The 17,522-nt window shown below is 37.0% G+C and overlaps 1 protein-coding gene across 18 annotated transcripts in view; it reads left to right on the top strand.

Annotated features, from left to right (window-relative positions):
* Window positions 1-17,522, top strand: part of ANKS1B (ankyrin repeat and sterile alpha motif domain containing 1B) — a 1,072,204-nt gene that overhangs the window by 588,148 nt on the left and 466,534 nt on the right. The gene's annotated exons all lie outside the window — the stretch shown is intronic.

Below are 17,522 nucleotides of genomic sequence, written 5' to 3'. Positions count from 1 at the left end.
GCTGAGGCTAGGATTTCCATTACCGTATTGAACAACAGTGGTAACAGTGTACATCCCTGTCATGTTCCTGACCTTAGGGGAAAGGCTCTCAGTTTTTCCATTGAAGATGATATTAACTGTAGGTCTTTCATATATGGCCTTTATGATCTTGAGGTATATTCCTTCTATTCCTACTTTCGTGAGGAATAGATGCTGTATCAAGAAAGATGCTGTATTTTGTCAAATGCTTTTTTTGCATCCATTGACAGGATCATATGGTTCTTATCCTTTTTTTATTAATGAGTTGTATCACATTGTTCGATTTGTAGATGTTGAACCACCCCTCCAGCCTTGTGATAAATCCCACTTGATCAATTTGCTAGTATTTTATTGAGAATTTTTGCATCCGTGGTCATCAGAGATACTGGTCTGTAATTCTCCTTTTAGGTGGGGTCTTTGTCAGGTTTTGGAATCAAGGTAATGTTGGCCTCATAGAATTGGAAGTTTGGAAGTTTTCCTTCCTTTTTTATTTTTTGGAACAGTTTCAAAGGAGTAAGTATTAACTCTTCTTTAAATGTTTAGTAGAATTCCCCCAGGAAGGCATCAGCCCTGGACTCTTATTTTTTGGGAGATTTTTGATTACTGATTCAGTTTCTTTACTGGTTATGGTTCTGTTCAAATTTTATATTTCTTTCTGTTTCAGTTTTGGTAGTTTATATGTTTCTAGGAATTTATCCATTTCTTCCAGATTGCCCAATTTGTTGGCATATAATTGCTCATAATAGTCTCTTATAATAGTTTGTATTTCTGTAGTGTTGGTTGTGATCTCTTCTCTTTCATTTTTTATTTTATTTATTTGGGTCCCTTCCCTTTTCTTTTTGATAAGTATGGCTAAGGGTTTATAAATTTTGTTAATTCTTTCAAAGAACCAGTTCCTAGTTTTATTGATCTGTTCTGCTGTTTTCTTTAATGTGTATAATTTATTTTTGCTCTAATCTTTGTTATTTCCCTTCTTCCTTCTGGTTTTGGACCTTATTTACTGTTCTTTTTCTTTACATGTAAGGTTAGGTTTCATATTTGAGACTTTTCTTCCTTCTTTAAGAAGGCCTGGGTTGCTGTATGCTCCCCTCTTATGACCACCTTTGCTGCATCCCAAAGATTGTGGACTGTCATGTTTTCATTTTCATTGACTTCCATGTGTTTTTTAATTTCTTCTTTAATTTCTTAACTCATTCATTGTTTTGGGGGTGTTTTGTTTTGTTGTATTTTGTTTTGATAGAGAGAGTGAGCTGGGAGAGGGGCAGAGAGAGAGAATCTTAAACAGGCTCCACACTCATCACAGAGCCCGATATGGGGCTGGAACCCATGACTCTGGGATCATGACCAAAGCCAAAATCAGGAGTCAGACAATCAACTAACTGAGCCACCCAAACACCCCTTACCCATTCATTCTATAGTAAGATGTTCTTTAATCTCCATGTAATGATGGTCTTTCTAAATTTTTTCTTGTGGTTGACTTCAAGTTTCATGATGTTGTGCTCTGAAAGTATGCATGGTATGATCTCAGTATTTTTGTACTGTTTGAGGGCTGATTTGTGACCCAGTATGTGATCTATTCTGATGAATATTCCATGTGCACTTAAAAGAATGTGTATTCTGCTGCTTTAGGGTAAATGCTCTGAATATATATGTTAAGTCTATCTGGTCCAGTGTGCCATTCAAAGACACTGTTTCCTTATGGATCTTCTGCTTAGATGATCTGTCCATTGCTCTAAGTGGGGTGTTAAAGCCCCCTACTATTATTGTAGTATTATCAGTGAGTTTCTTAAAAGATTGTTATTAATGGTTTATATATTTGGCTGCTTCCAAGTTGAGGGCATAAATATTTACAGGTGTTAGACCTTCTTGTTGGATAGATCCCTTTATTATGATACAGTGCCCTTCTTCATCTCTTGTTACAGTCTTTGGTTTAAAATCCAGTTTGTCTGATATAAGTATGGCTGCTCCGGCTTTCTTTTGACATCAATTAGCATGATAAATAGTTCTCCGCCCCCTCAATTTCAATCTGGAGGTGTTTTGGGTCTAAAATGAGTCTCTTATAAGCAGCATAGCAATGGGCCTTATTTTTTATCCATTTTGATACCCTATGTCTTTTGATTGGAGCATTTATTCCATTTACATTCAGAGTAATAATTGATAGATATGACTTTAGTGCCATTGTATTACCTGCAAAGTTGCTGTTACTGTAAATGGCCTCTGTTCTTTTCAAAACTTTGTTGCTTTTGGTCTCTCTTTCCTACTCAAAAGGTCCTCTTTAATAATTTTTGCAGCTCTGGTTTTGTGTTCACAAACTCCTTTAGTTTTTGCTTGTCTTAGAAACTCTTTATGTGTCCTTCTATTCTGAATGACAGCCTTGCTGGATACAGTTTTCTTGGATGCATATTTTTCCCATTTAGCATGTTGAATATCATGCCACTCCCTTCTGGCCTGCCAAATTTCTGTGGACAGGTCTGCTGCTAAACTTATGGGTCTCCCCTTGTTGGTTAAGGACCTTTTGTCCCTAGCTGCTTTCAGAATTCTCTCTTTAAATATGTACTTAGCAAGTTTCACTATGATATGTCTTGGTGTTGACTTATTTTTATTGATTTTGAGAGAAGCTCTCTGTGCCTTTTAGACTTGAATGCCTATTTCCTACCTCAGATTAAGGAAGTTCTCAGCTATAATTTGTTCAAATAAACATTCTGTCCCTTTTTCCCACTCTTCTTCTGTGACTCCAGTGATACAGATATTATTGTGCTTTATAGAATTGCTGAAGTCTCTAAGTCTGTTTTTGTGATCTAATAGTTTTCTTAACCTCTCATTTTCAGCTTCATTATTTTCCATAATTTTATCTTCTGTATCACCTATTCATTCTTCTTATTCTTCCATCTTCATTTTTTTTTATAATTTTTTTAACGTTTATTTATTTTTGAGACAGAGAGAGACACAGCATGAACGGGGGAGGGGCAGAGAGAGAGGGAGACACAGAATCGGAAGCAGGCTCCAGGCTCTGAGCCATCAGCCCAGAGCCCGACGCGGGGCTCGAACTCACGGACCACAAGATCATGACCTGAGCTGAAGTCGGACGCTCAACCGACTGAGCCACCCAGGCGCCCCGATCTTCCATCTTCATTTTAATTACATCCAGTTGATTTTGCATCTCAGTTATAACATTTTTGTTTTGTTTTATTTTGTTTTGGCCTGACTAGTTTTTAGGTCTTTTATCCATACAGCAAGGATTTCTCTGATGTTTTCTATGCCTTTTTCAAATCCAGCTAGTATTCTTACGACTGTTATTCTAAATTCTTGTTCAGATATATTGCTTAAATCTGTTCTGAGCCAATCCCTGGCTGTGGTTTCTTCCTGATTTTTCTTTTGGGGATAATTCTTCTATCTTGTCATTTTGTCTAGGTTTCTGTCGTTTGCATGCTACAAAAGCTTGTTATTTTTCCTGCTCCTGAGAGTAATGCTATAATAAGATGGGGTCATACACTGTCCAAGGCCTGGAACTTCAGGAAGTGTTTCTAGTATATGCTGTGTACACTCTACTGTGGTAATTTGACTGCTGTTTCCCTCAGTCAGTCCTCTGCAGAATTCCTCCTTGCTTGCAATGGGAAGTGTTTGGACCTTTAACTAAGTGTGCTTTGATTTGTTTGTTAAAATAAGCCTGCCACGTTCTCTCTCTCAAATTATGTAGAATGTTCTCTTACTCCTTCAATTGATTTCCTAGGTGTTCAAAATAATTTGAAGTTGCTCTAGCTGTGTTCAAAGGATGGGATGAGCGTGCCCCCTGCCACTACACCACCATCTTAACTCCTCCTCCATTTTCCCTCTTTTTTAATTTAAAAATTTTTTTTTATTTTTTAATATAATTTATTGTCAAATTGGTTTCCATACAACACCCAGTGCTCATCCCAACAGGTGTCCTCCTCAATGCCCATCACCCACTTTCCCCTCTCCCCCACCCCCTATCAACCCTCAGTTTGTTCTCAGTATTTAAGAGTCTCTTATGGTCTGTCTCCCTCCTTCTCTGTAACTTTTTTTTCCCCTTCCCCTACCCCATGGTCTTCTGTTAAGTTTCTCAGGACCCACATATGCATGAAAACATATGGTATGTGTCTTTCACTGACTGACTTATTTCACTCAGCATAATACCTTCCAGTTCCATCCACGTTGCTGCAAATAGCCAGATTTCATTCTTTCCCTCTTTTTGAATGTGTCTATAGTGGTTATCCTACACCTGTGAAAAGATAAACATTTTAGTAGGATATTAAGACAGCAAATAGTACCTAACCATGACTGAAGAAGAGGAAACAAACGTTGAGCTTACTAGAGTTGGTGATCCACGAACTGAGACTTAAGGATGAAAAGAGTTACCCAGGTGATAGTAGAAAAGAAGAGATCAAACCAAGGGCATTCCAGGCCCAGGAGACAGTTGAACTAAAAGCATAGAGGCAATAAATAGTGTGATTAATGGGGAGAAGTTGTGGATATTATGCTAGAGAAGTAGGCAGGGTTGAAATGACAGAAGACTTTTAGATCAGGATATTCAAAACTCAGTTGAGGACACATTTATTTTTGCAATGTCTATAAGTGGATTTATACTTTTTTCTTTTTTTCTCATTTTCAGTAATAATATCTGTGAAATCATGAGCTTAATGTGCTATTTAATGGGTTTATACCACATACCACTCACTCTGTTTGTTTTGAGAACACTTATCTGGATAATGAGGAATCACCAAAGAGCTGAGTAGTGGGAAGAGATATGATTAGATTTTCATTATAGAGAACAACCCAGCAATAGTGTAGAAAATGGATTTAAAGATGAAACTAATGTCAAGGAGACCAGTTGGGGAACTCTTATAGTTACCCAGGCAAAATATCCTTAATGTCTGAATTAGGACATCCTAAGTAGGTGTTATTTCAACTACATACCAGGTACCAGTTAAGAATCTAGGTACTAAGGATTCAACAGTTGACATGGTTGACAAAGTCCCTGCCTACATAAAGATTATATTCTAGTTGAGGGGGTGGCAAGAGTCAAACAGTAAGCAAGAAAATAAAGATAAGTAATCTCAAGTAAATAAAATAAGAAGATGATGCATTCTAGAGTAGCTGACAGAAGTAGGTAGGGGGCATTGAGGATGGGGAGGATAGAGTAAGGATGGAGGGTTTGGTTATTTTAGAGACCAGAATTGGCCTCTGAGCTGAGAAATTTGAGCTGAGTCCTCAATAATAAAAAGGAGCCAGCCATGAGTAGGAGAGAGTGAGACTATTAGTCTTTAGAAATATTTAGGAGATAAAGTAAGATGCGCTCAGATACCAACTAGGTAAGAGACAAAGAGGAATCAAGGATTACATAATTTTAAAGTTATGTTATTTATCAGAACTCTGTTGATTGATATAATTGGGGCTTTTTCCAAGTTCTATATTGCTTTACTTTGTTTTCACTCTAATTCTCCATTAACCAACTTGATAATCTGTTACATATTTGAATATTGAAGCTATCTTTTGTGAAGATTTTACTATTCATCACACTTCGGTTTAATGCCAAAAGTTCTTACTGGAAATGTCTGCATATTTTTATCTCACATAAAACAATGGCCCATTTGGTTATCAAGTCCACCCTGATATCGACCATGTAGAATATGCTTTTCGAAGCCATGAACAGAGCTTTTGAATTAGTGAATTTAATGAAAACTTTTGACCAAAACAAATCTGCAGATTTCATTCCAAATAAATTAATAAAATCCCCAAGGTTTTGTTTAATGCAGTTTTATGCTAAATATATTCAATATTATGTTGGAGTGATGGCTTCCTTTAGCAGTGTTGGAGGCTGCATACAAAAAGCAATTAATTATGAATGCCGTAATTTACTCAATTGATGCCTCTCTTTTATCTGCAAACCATAGATAATTTTCCCTAAATAAATGCAACCATGAAAATAATATTTAAAGCAGGAAAATAAAAATGTATTTGCTTGATATAAACCAAACACTGCATAATCAAAATTAACTGCCCTAGTGGTAAATAAACATCTCGTAAATTCAAATTGCAAAGGTATCATCTGTTCATTTAGGAGCTATTTCCCACATAAGAATTAGAGGATGTATTTTTATAAATAATGTGGGGATTTTATTTTCAATATGAATCTGATTTTAAAGTAATATTAAAATTCTACTCATCTGTGTATTTTTAATACTTTTCAGCAAGCCTTTGAATAACAACCAATGGCACCTGATTTTATGCACCATAAATTAATAATGAGTATAAATTTCATTCTCCTCCCCAAGCTAGGTTTTATTTCAGAGACTAAGCTCATTGTCTCAAAAGGAGCTCCCCAATGGAAAAGATAATTAAAGTGGAGAATATTTGGAAATTTCAATCCTTCCTTCTTTTTGTCTTGAATGAATCCATACCCTTGACTCTCATAATTGTTGAAGTTTGCACTTCTAAATTTTCTACTACTGATGTCAGCTATAGCATAAAACTGGAAACTGGTTTTTTAAATTTAGAATAAAAAATGGCATGTTTTTATATTACATTTTTCACGTTATACCACTACCATATAGGCCATTTTATGACCATTATCTTTGTCTCTAACTCTTCAAAGGTCTGAGTCAGGTAGTGAATACTGATAGAGTCACAAACCACAAGGGGGCAAACTCTGTAATGGCCATCACAGAAGGGGCCAAAGTGGTACAAACAAAGCAGCTAAACCAACTGTGTACCTTAAACATGAATGGAACTGAGAATGAATGTGATTTGATTTTTACTCAACCAAGATTCCCATTTCCACCTACAATAAAGTAAATAAGATCTACCACAGGATAGCAACTGTTTGAGAACTCAGGGCTTCCTGGCCCTCTTGTCGAAGCTCAAAACAGTTACCTAGTGGTTCTGCTCTGAATCCTAAGTGTTCAGAAAAACGAGTTACTTTTGATATGACATTTACTGAGATTGCTGTCTATAGAAATTCTCCCAACAGTTGCTTTAAAATATACACCTTCAAGGGGTGCCTGGGTGGTTCAGTCAGTTAAGCAGCTGACTCTTGATTTCAACTCAGGTCATGATCTCATGGTTTGTGGGATCAAGCCCTGCATCAGGCTCTGCACTAACAGCACAGAGCCTGCTTGGGATTCTCTCTCTCCCTCTCTCTCTCTCTGCCCTTCCCCCTTTCATGCTCACTCTCTCTCTCTCTCTCTCAAAATAAATAAACATTTAAAAAAAATAATAAAATATACACCTTCCAGTTCTTAAATGAAAGATTTACATAGGCAAGTTTCAAAAGCAAGTAAAGAGTTGCTTTCATATCTCTATACCTATTATTCAAGCTTATTGAGCTATATATTGTGTTAATAAATTTGGAATATAGTACCAGAAAGTTAATAGACGATGAGAGAAAGACCTCAAACCTCAGAATAAAAGAACCTGGGATCAAGTCCCATTCCTGCTGGTCCCTTGGGTTAGATTACTTACACCTCCAAACATTTCAACTTACCATTGCACCTTATTTTCCACCTTTTTCTCTGGGTACTTTCCCAGCAATCCAAGGATAGCTACTATGTTTTTTCATGCCATCTGGACTTTCTCTATAACTTTGCTTAGGTATGTTTCTTCTGCTTGCAATATCTATCATTCATTTCTACGTATATAAGTTCTACCCATTCTCCAAGTCTCAAATATTTTCTGAAAAAGAGTTTATTTCTCCTTCCCCTGAAGCTCACAAAACTTCTTTAATAGTACATATGTTATAAAGTATCTAGTTACATGTTTTATGACTATAATCTCTTCAGTAGAATAAACTTTATTTGATTAATTTTTACTACTCCAGTGCCTAGGTATGATACATGTATCTGTTAAAAAATTAAATGAATGATGAATGAAGGAATGAACAAAGAAATCTTTATTTTCTTATTGGTAAAACTGGAGAAATAGTAACTACCTCACAGATTGCCCTGAATATTATATTTATTTAGACATTGTAAATTAGTATCCTCTTTAAACAATAATGTGCTACAAAAATGTAATACTATCTTATGAGAGGAGCTAAAGTAGAACTGACTTATCCTAACAGAGTCAATAGAGAAAATAAATATTAGGAATAAAATTAGTCTTCTGTGTAATGAGTCAGACTTTGGTAAGTATCCCTTTGATCATGATGACTATGAGAAGGTGCATTGTATGGAAAATTCACTGCTTGGTCAATTGAAAACAGCTTTTCTACCTCTGAATCATTCATATCAATCTGGTCTGGGTAGTAAGAGTAGATACTTGTCCTCAATAGTGATGTATATGTCTAGATGACACTAGACTCCATCTGAAGATGGAGTTCTCTGTTTTAAATTTGCAACTGTAAGGGCACCTGGGTGGCTCAGTCGGTTGAGTGTCCAACTCTTGATTTCGGCTCAGGTCATGATCCCAGGGTTGTGGTACCAAGCCCCATATCAGGCTCACACTGAGATGGAGTATGCTTGAGATTCTCTCTGTCTCTCTGTCTCTCTGTCTCTCTCTCCCTCTGCCCCTCTCCCCTGCTCATGTGCATGCTCTCTCTCAAATAATAATAAAAAGAAAAGAAAAGAAAAGAAATAACAAAACATACCACTGTGTGATAAAAGAAGAGATATGAAAAAGCTTTCTGAAAGTAAAGTATTTTCTAAAGTAAATACTCTTTACTATGCCCATGCCGTTTGATTACTCTCCAGCCTAAGAAAACAGTATAGCATAGCCAGTAAGAGCACAGACTGTAAAGTGAGACCAGGGCCTAAAAGTTAGCACTTTTACTGACTAACTGTGTAAGTTGAACAAGTAATTTAACCTCCCTAGGCTTACCCATTATCTGTAAAGTGGAAATAATAATAGCGTAGACCTCATAAGGTTGTCATCACGCTTAAATAAGGTAATGGATATGAAACATTTAATACAATGTTTGATCCATAATAAAGATCCAATAAATGTTAGCCATCACTTTCTGCATATCAGTGACCCTTACAAAGCAGATACTCTACCTATTCCTCTTACATAGATCACTTAAGCCATCCCAAGCCTGTTTCCTTATCTGTAAAATAGGAATAATAAAATCCATATCGGAGGAATGCTCTGGGGATTAATTGAGATGATACATTTGAATGATCACTGTAGAATTACATGAAAAAGTAAAGTATCAAGAAGCATACAGGAGACTTCATTGAAAAGCAGGAGCTTGAATGCACTTTTTCTTGTTTACTTCCTTTAATATGCCCTCAGAAATTATAAAAAAATATGAAAATAAGGAGGAATAAACCTATATCAGCAAAGGAAACTAGTAATGGGTGACATCCAAATGTCAGTAATTCAAGAGTTTCTGCAAGATAGAAGGCAAAGTGAACAAGATGGAAGACATATACATGCTTCCTTATATGTGAAGAAACAAGTCACTAAAGTAGTAAAAGGAGAAGAATTAGGAAATTAAGGGCAAGAAAAGAAAACATACATGAGGAGGTTTCATTGGATCCTACCAGGTGCCACTGGGAGCACACCAATTGCCAAAAATCAACAAAAAAGGATCAGATGACAGGATCACTCCACACTTACACTTAGGGGAGATGTTGTCACAGTTGGCTCCTAATGAGGACAACTGTTACAGGTAAAGAACGAGGACACTGTCCCAGTTAATTCCTGGCTGCTAACCTCAAATACAGAAAAGGAACATTGGAACAGAGAGAAAACTCTCTGGTTTGACAGCTGTTAGTTCTGATTCTCTCCTAACTCATGATCAGAGTAGACCAGTGGCTCTTAATTCTTAATGTGCATCAGAATCACATGGAGCATTTATTTGTTAAAACATAGATTGTTAGGCCTCACCCCAAGATGTTGTAGAGCAGAGCCTAAGAATTTGAATTTCCAATAAGTTACTAGAAAATGACAATGTTGCTAATCTGGGGACCACACTTTGAAAACCACTGCTATAGGGGCGCCTGGGTGGCTCAGTCGGTTAAGTGGCTGACTTCGGCTCAGGTCATGATCTTGCGATCCATGAGTTTGAGCCCCGTGTCGGGCTCTGTGCTGACAGTTCAGAGCCTGGAGCCCGTTTCAGATTCTGTGTCTCCCTCTCTCTGACCCTCCCCTGTTCATGCTCTGTCTCTCCCTGTCTCAAAAATAAATAAAACGTTAAAAAAATTAAAAAAAAAAAAAGAAAACCACTGCTATAGACCTGCTCTGCCCTTAACAATAGCCACTACCACATGTGACTATTAAAATTATATTTGAATTAATAAAATTAAATTCAAAATTCAATTCTTAATTCTCATCAGCTACATTTCAAATGCATAATAGCACTATGTGGCTAGTAGTTACCATATTGGACAAGACATGGAACATTTCTATCATGGGAAATTCTATTGGACAGCCCTGCACTAGATTAAAAAGTAAAACTTCATTGAGCAGGGCCACGAACATACACAACTGCAGGAGACATATTTGCACTATGAATGGTGGCCCCAGAGTTGTGCAGTATGGCAGATCTGGCAGTTTATCTAAGATTTTCCATTCTTCCTAAGAGATGGGAAGAAGGAGTGCCTCAATCTTTGACAAAACTCATTTTAATTCTCCAAAGTAGACAAGTCAAGACCTTCTTCTATAAGAGTGAACAAGTAGACAAATAACTAGATATATTAAGTGCTACCTCAAAAAAGGGAGCTTGTTCTGAGGAATCAAAACAATGCCATCCTATAAAATAAAATTACTCTTAAGAAAAAGGAGTTTTCCAAACAACTAATGTCAAAATGGATCTCAACATTATTAGCAGACTAATGCTATGTGAAACCAGAATAAGCAGTTATGTATGAACAAGTCAAAATTATAAAATCATAAAGCCTTTAGTTGAATAATATTCAGGTCAAACTAAAACTGTATTGGAAGTAAAAATACATGTATCATGGGAAACCTGTCAGTGGAGAAGAGTAACTCAAGATATTCAGTGGATAGAAGACATTTAATTTTGGGGGGTTTTTTAATGTTTATTAATTTTTGAGAGAGAGAGAGAGAATGAGAATGAGCAGGGGGAGGGCAAAGAAAGAAGGGGACAGAGGATCTGAAGCCACCTCTGCACTTACAGCCAGACACAGGGCTCAAATTCACCAATCCTGAAATCATGACCTGAGCCTAAGTTGGACGCTTAACCAACTGAGCCACCCAGGTGCCCTATAGATAGAAGACATTTATAGAGAAAGAAAAATTGTAAGAGACAAGACAAAGCAAAGAAGAAAAATCCAAGAGATCAAGTATGCATATGATATAGAAATTTCAGAAAAGCATTACAATAAAAAAGCATCAATAAAAGAAAACTTTCCTGAGCTAAAGAATTTTCAGTACTAAATTGCAGATTTAATAAATATAGTTAAAATTTCTGGAAAAAAAAGCAGATTTATACTGGGAAATTTTGAAATTTCAAGGAGAAGAGGAAAGTCCTATAAGAATCTAGAAAGACATTACCAAAACAAAACAGGTTACCTATTAAAGGAATAAAATTTAATCTGATGTCAAACATTCTTCAATTCTAAGCATACAGAAGACAATAGAGAACTGTGTATAGAATTTTAGGACTTGATTCAAGAATTATGTGCCCAGCCAAGGTGTGCAAGATCACAGGGGATAAGTCATTTTCAGATACATACTTTAAAAGATACCCTATGCAGGGTGCCTGAGTGGCTCAGTTGGTTAAACATCTGATTTCCACTCAAGTCATGATCTCACAGTTCCTGAGTTTGAGCCCCACATAGGGCTCTCTGGCAGCATGTGGAGCTCTCTTTGGATCCTTTGGTCTCCCTCTCTCTCTCTGCTCCTCCCCAACAAGTGTGTGCATGCACTCTCTCTCTCAAAAATAAACATTAAAAAAATATATATTAAAAAAAAAGAAAATACCCTACCCTTTTGAAATAATTGCTCACACATATACTTTAGTCAGTTAAGGTTGAATAATACAAATCTCATTAATGAGTAAGGAAAATATCAGTATAAAAGATTCTGGGATATAAAATGAAACTTGTAAGATAAAGAATATATTTTCAAATAATGATTCTCATTATGATTTTAAAACAATATAAATGTTAAAAATTTTTGAAAAAAGAAAGATACAAAATATAAAAAAGTAGAGACATTTTATTTAAAACTCCAGATTATTTTAATATAAATTGGGAAGGCAGAGAGTTTGGAAAAGTGAGATAAGTATGCTAATCTTCTCATTTTAGGGATGCAAAATGGTTTAGCAGTCAAGAACATAATTATCTGTTTCATAGGCTGCTCTACCAATTAGTGGCTGTGTAACCTTGGGGAGTTATTTAACATTTCTAAGCATTAGGCTCTTCACCTATAAAATGAGAATACCATCATACCCTGGAGTTGTGTAGGAGTGAAATCAGATAATGCATATAAAGTATTTAGCACCTATAAGCACTCAGTGAATATTAGCTATTAACTGAGAAAGAGAAAAATCAAAAGATATTCTTGATAAATGGAGGAAATAGGTCTGAAGTTAAGTTTTGTAACATTAAAAGTAATAACTAAAAGAACACATACATATAGCCTCCAATAATTACAAAAGATCAAATGACCCTATAAAAAGAAACAAGATTAAGTATATACGTATTTAAATATTTCAAGAATTAATACCATAGGAACATTAAAATAAACATGTTCTCACTGTTTAGGTGACATTTAACTTTAAAAGAAAACATTACAAAAAATATGCAGAGTGATCACAGTTTTGTTGGGGGGAAATATATGTGCATAGAAAAAAAGACTGAAAATCTGTATATTCATGTATATAAATGTTAATAATAATCATTGCCAAGTGTTGGAATTATGGGCATTATTTTCTTCTCTCTTTTTCTTATTTTCACTAATACCTATAATGGATATTTATCATTTTTATAAATAGAAAAGATTATTTTATATTTAAATAGTTTTATTATTAACCACTGCTAACATTGAGGTGGATATTACTTTAGAATTGCTCTTCACATGCCTATATATATATATTTAATTCATTAATTCATTCACAGAATATTTATTATCTACTATGTTCCAATCTTTGTTCTAATCTCTAGATATAGCAGCTAAAAAAAAAAGTAGAAGGAGAAGAAGAAAAATCTCTGCCCTCCTGAAGCTTAGTTGGGGAAGAGAAGCATAAATATATAAAATGCCCACTTTTGATATTGATAGAGATTGATGGAGATTGATAGATTGATGGAGAAAGCATAAAGGAGGGGACAGGATAAGGATAAGTGATTACCGTTTTAAATACAGTGATGTATGGAGGCCTCACTGAGAAGATAATGAAGTAGAGCCTCATTAGTGATAGGCACTTGAAGAGGATGTTAGAGGGGGCCATGCAGCGTCCTAAGGGAAGATAGTCCCAGGCAGAGGGAACTACAAGTACAAAGTAATAAGATAGTGACACAGAAGAATGCCTAATGTGTTGAAGGAATAGCAGGGAAACAAGATGGCTAGATGTAAGTAAATGAAAAGGAGAATACTAGGAGCTTAGGTTGCAGAATTGGGGTGAGATGTTGTATGGCCTCATAGACTATTCTAAGTGTTTTGGTCTTATTCAGAATGAATTGAGGTTCCAGTGGAGAGTTGAGCAGAGAGGTGACATAATCTGACATGGTTTTACCAGGATTACTCAGACTTCTGTGTTGAGGATTGCCTGAAGAGGTACACATGTGGAACCTGGGAAACCAGCTAGAAGACTATTACAACAATCCAGGGTAAAGATGAGTGGATGGGTTGCAGGTCTATTTTAAAGGTAGAGCCAACAGGATTCACTGTATAATTGGGTATGTGGTGTGAGAGAAAATGAGACATGAGGATGCCTCCAATGTATCTGGATATTCAAGTCTGGAGATAAGGGAGAAATCAGGTTGAAAATACAAATGTAGGAGTTGTCATTGTTTAGATGATATTTTAAGCCCTGTAACTGAAAAAGACTAGCAAGGGAATAAACGTACACAGAGAAGGGAAGAGGACCAACTGAGCCATGCTCTGGTGCCCTTCAGTGTAAGGCACCCCCAGTGCCTTGACACTGGGGAGGTCAGGAGGAATGAGCATGAGAAGGAGCAGCCTGTGAGGTAGGATAAAAACCAGAAGAGTGTGGTATCTTAGGACCTAAATGAAAGTGTCTCATACAGGAGGGGTTATTAACTGTGTTAATTGTATAGCTGGCAGATGGAGTAGGATGAGGATTAAGAAATGTTCATTTTAGCAATATGGAGGTTTTGCTGACATTTATGATGGACTTTTCAGTGGAGGAATATGGAACAAAAGACTATTTGGAATGGATTTCAGAGGCTAGGAGGAGAGAAATTAGAATTACCCTCTTTTCTTCAGAGCTGGAACACTGCTTTCCGTATTTTCTTACTTTTTTTTTTTTAATTTTTTTTTCAACGTTTATTTATTTTTGGGACAGAGAGAGACAGAGCATGAACGGGGGAGGGGCAGAGAGAGAGGGAGACACAGAATTGGAAACAGGCTCCAGGCTCCGAGCCATCAGCCCAGAGCCTGACGCGGGGCTCGAACTCACCGACCGCGAGATCGTGACCTGGCTGAAGTCGGATGCTTAACCGACTGCGCCACCCAGGCGCCCCCGTATTTTCTTACTTTAAGTTAATACCTCCCTTTCTGTATTTAAGTGGCAGAACTTGCAATTTGATTGCATTTCATTTTTTCCTAGTCATGGAAAATTACATGGTGCCCCCATCCTGAAAAATGCAGTGAGATATTTAGCTAATGAATATGCCATCTACCAACACTTCAGCTAAAGTGGATCTCTCCAGCTTCCATGACCATAAGAAACCCTAAAATACATAGATCCTTTGTTTAGGCTCTCTGACTGCTATTTTTGCAGTGTCTTCTTTAGTCAGTTGTGGAATCATGTGAAAGATAGCCATAAATGATCGATTTTCTAGGCTATTTTACATACATTTAATGCACATCTAGTTCTGTCTGAATCAGATGGAAACATTAGCAGAGTTGAGCAGTACTGCAATCATCATATCATCGTTGCCATGGCTATAGCACCAAACCCTTATAGAAGATTTTTATTTTACATGAAATATTTCTTGCCATAGCAACAGCAGTGTTGATTTAAAACACAACTCACTAGATATAATTTATCTTTAACATTTCTGTGTATTTTCTATGGTGTGTCTTGTTAATAGGATTACACTTTTGATGACTCTCCTGCTCTTTTGAAATGAGACATCTCTTGAGATGTGTGTGAGAAAAATCTAGGATGCTCATTGCTTGCAGGAATAGAAAACTCAGGGGAACACATTTGAATGCTTTACATTCCAGAGCTTATATTAAAGATGTTTGGGTGACTTTGAGTTCAAATTCAGGATAGATCTTTTGAAAACTGAATCAGAGTGATTATTCATTTTAGAGTAATTAAAAACAATTTCCACCCTTTTTATATTGCAAAATTGCTTTTTTAATTTAAATATTATAAAGCTACTTTTTAATTGGTTTTTTTTTTCATTTTTCCAGAGCACTTCTTTGTTTCTCTTTCACAACCAGTTGGGAGAATATAAAAACAGAAGTTGTTTTTAAAATAAGTTAAAACCTAAGGACCTTAAAAACAATGGACTTGAGTTAAAGGGGTTCTTTCCTCTTCCCTCATTATAGTCTTTTTCGTCTACTTAGAAAAATACATGGTTACAGTGATTTCAGTATTACAAAGAAATACATTTTGGTAAGAGAGAAACAAAACCTCTTGGTTCCAAATGTAGTTATTCACTGTAGGCCATTTATTCATCTGGCTCTAGGCTATGGGAATTACTCCTAGCACAGAACTCCCTTTGAAATCCCTAACTCCCTAGGGGATCAGAGATAGATGAGAAACTGCCCCTATGAACTTGGTTTATACACAGGAAACAAAGAAGTTAGTGGTTGATGGTAACAGAGGAAAGGCGTGTGGGAAGGGTGAATGTAGCTAGCTTCCTCTGCTTGCAACAGGAGCTTCTTTCAATGCACAGCGCATGCCAAGACAGATCAGGCACTCTACCAAAAAGATACAATAATTTAGTAATACAGTCTGCCCAGGCAGCTTAGCAGCTGGAAACGAGGGAGCCTTGGGATTTGCTATAAATGGTGGGGAAATTGGCTGATAGCCTCTCTCCTATATTGAGCAAAGGGAGCAAGAGAAAAGATTATAAATGTTTGAAATTCGAGCCAAACAGCCTGGTCTGTTCTGGTCCAGGAGCCGCCAGGACTCTAGCAGCCTCTGGCTTCTGTATTAAATACTGAGTTTGGCAGAGTGTGGGGCTAAAAGGCCAGGAAATAACAGCGTTTACATGGATGCATTTTCAGAAAGGCAGTTGCTGATCTTAAGTTGTTTAGAGGAGGGGATTTTATTGCATGCTGGGTCCAACGCTACAGAGCATTTAAGCAGAGCAATGATCTTGGGCTAATTGTGCAATCAGAATAAATACCCAAAGGTCACTGCTGATATCTGAAGAGGGACCCACTGGGTGGTTTTCCAACTCCAGTAATACTAAGACAGTGTTTCGGGACCCCAAAGAAGAGGTTCTTGAGTCTCAATGTTACAGAAATGAACACTGAACTCAAGAGAAAGAAAACAGGTAGAGTTTAGTAGAGATAGAATGTATACAAGGGAGCTGGCAAGAAAGAGGAATGTCACTCCCTGAAGGGGTAGCATGCAGCCTTATAAAGGCACTTTTCCAAAGGGAGGGGTGGGCAGGGCAGGGAGGAAGTGTCCTTCAGTCCCATAGTCATTATCTTATGGTCATTACTTTTTTAAAATTTTGTTTAATATTTATTTATTTTTGAGAGATAGGGCATGAGCTGAGGAGGAGCAGAGGGAGGGAGACACAGAATCCGAAGCAGGCTCCAGGCTCTGAGCTGTCAGCACAGAGCCTGATGCGGGGCTTGAGCTCAGGTACCATGAGATCATGACCTGAGCCAAAGTCGGATGCTTAACCATCTGAGCCACCCAGGCACCCCATCTTATGGTCATTACTTTTTAGTGGACGTAAAACAATCACAGGATACCTTTTACAATGGTCAACATTGTTTTAGGGTTCCTGGAAAATAGAAATACTTGTGCAAGCAGGCTTTAAATTGTTACTTTTTTTTTTTTTAAATAGAGACAGAGCACATGAGTGGGGAAGAGAGAGAGAGACAGAGACAGAGACAGAATCTCAAGCAGGCTCCCCACCCAGTGTAGAGCCTGACATGGGGCTCAATCTTATGACTCCATGAAATCATGACCTGAACCCAAATCAGGAGTCCCATGCTTAACCGACTGAGCCACCCAGATGCCCCTAAATTGTTACTTCTAATTTTGCCCAGACTACCATTACTCCTTGATGGCTGTTATCTCTCATTTGTTCTCTTTCCCAGAAGGAGGTATTTGTCTCTAAGTATGGAAACTTTTAACCCTTGCCTCAGACCAGTGGCTTTATAGGAGTTAAGTCCCTCTTGCTTTCCCTATACTGTCTCAATAG

Source organism: Felis catus, chromosome B4 (assembly GCF_018350175.1).
Source record: "Felis catus isolate Fca126 chromosome B4, F.catus_Fca126_mat1.0, whole genome shotgun sequence".
Lineage (NCBI taxonomy): Eukaryota > Metazoa > Chordata > Mammalia > Carnivora > Felidae > Felis > Felis catus.
This window is presented reverse-complemented; position numbering and strand designations above follow the sequence as displayed.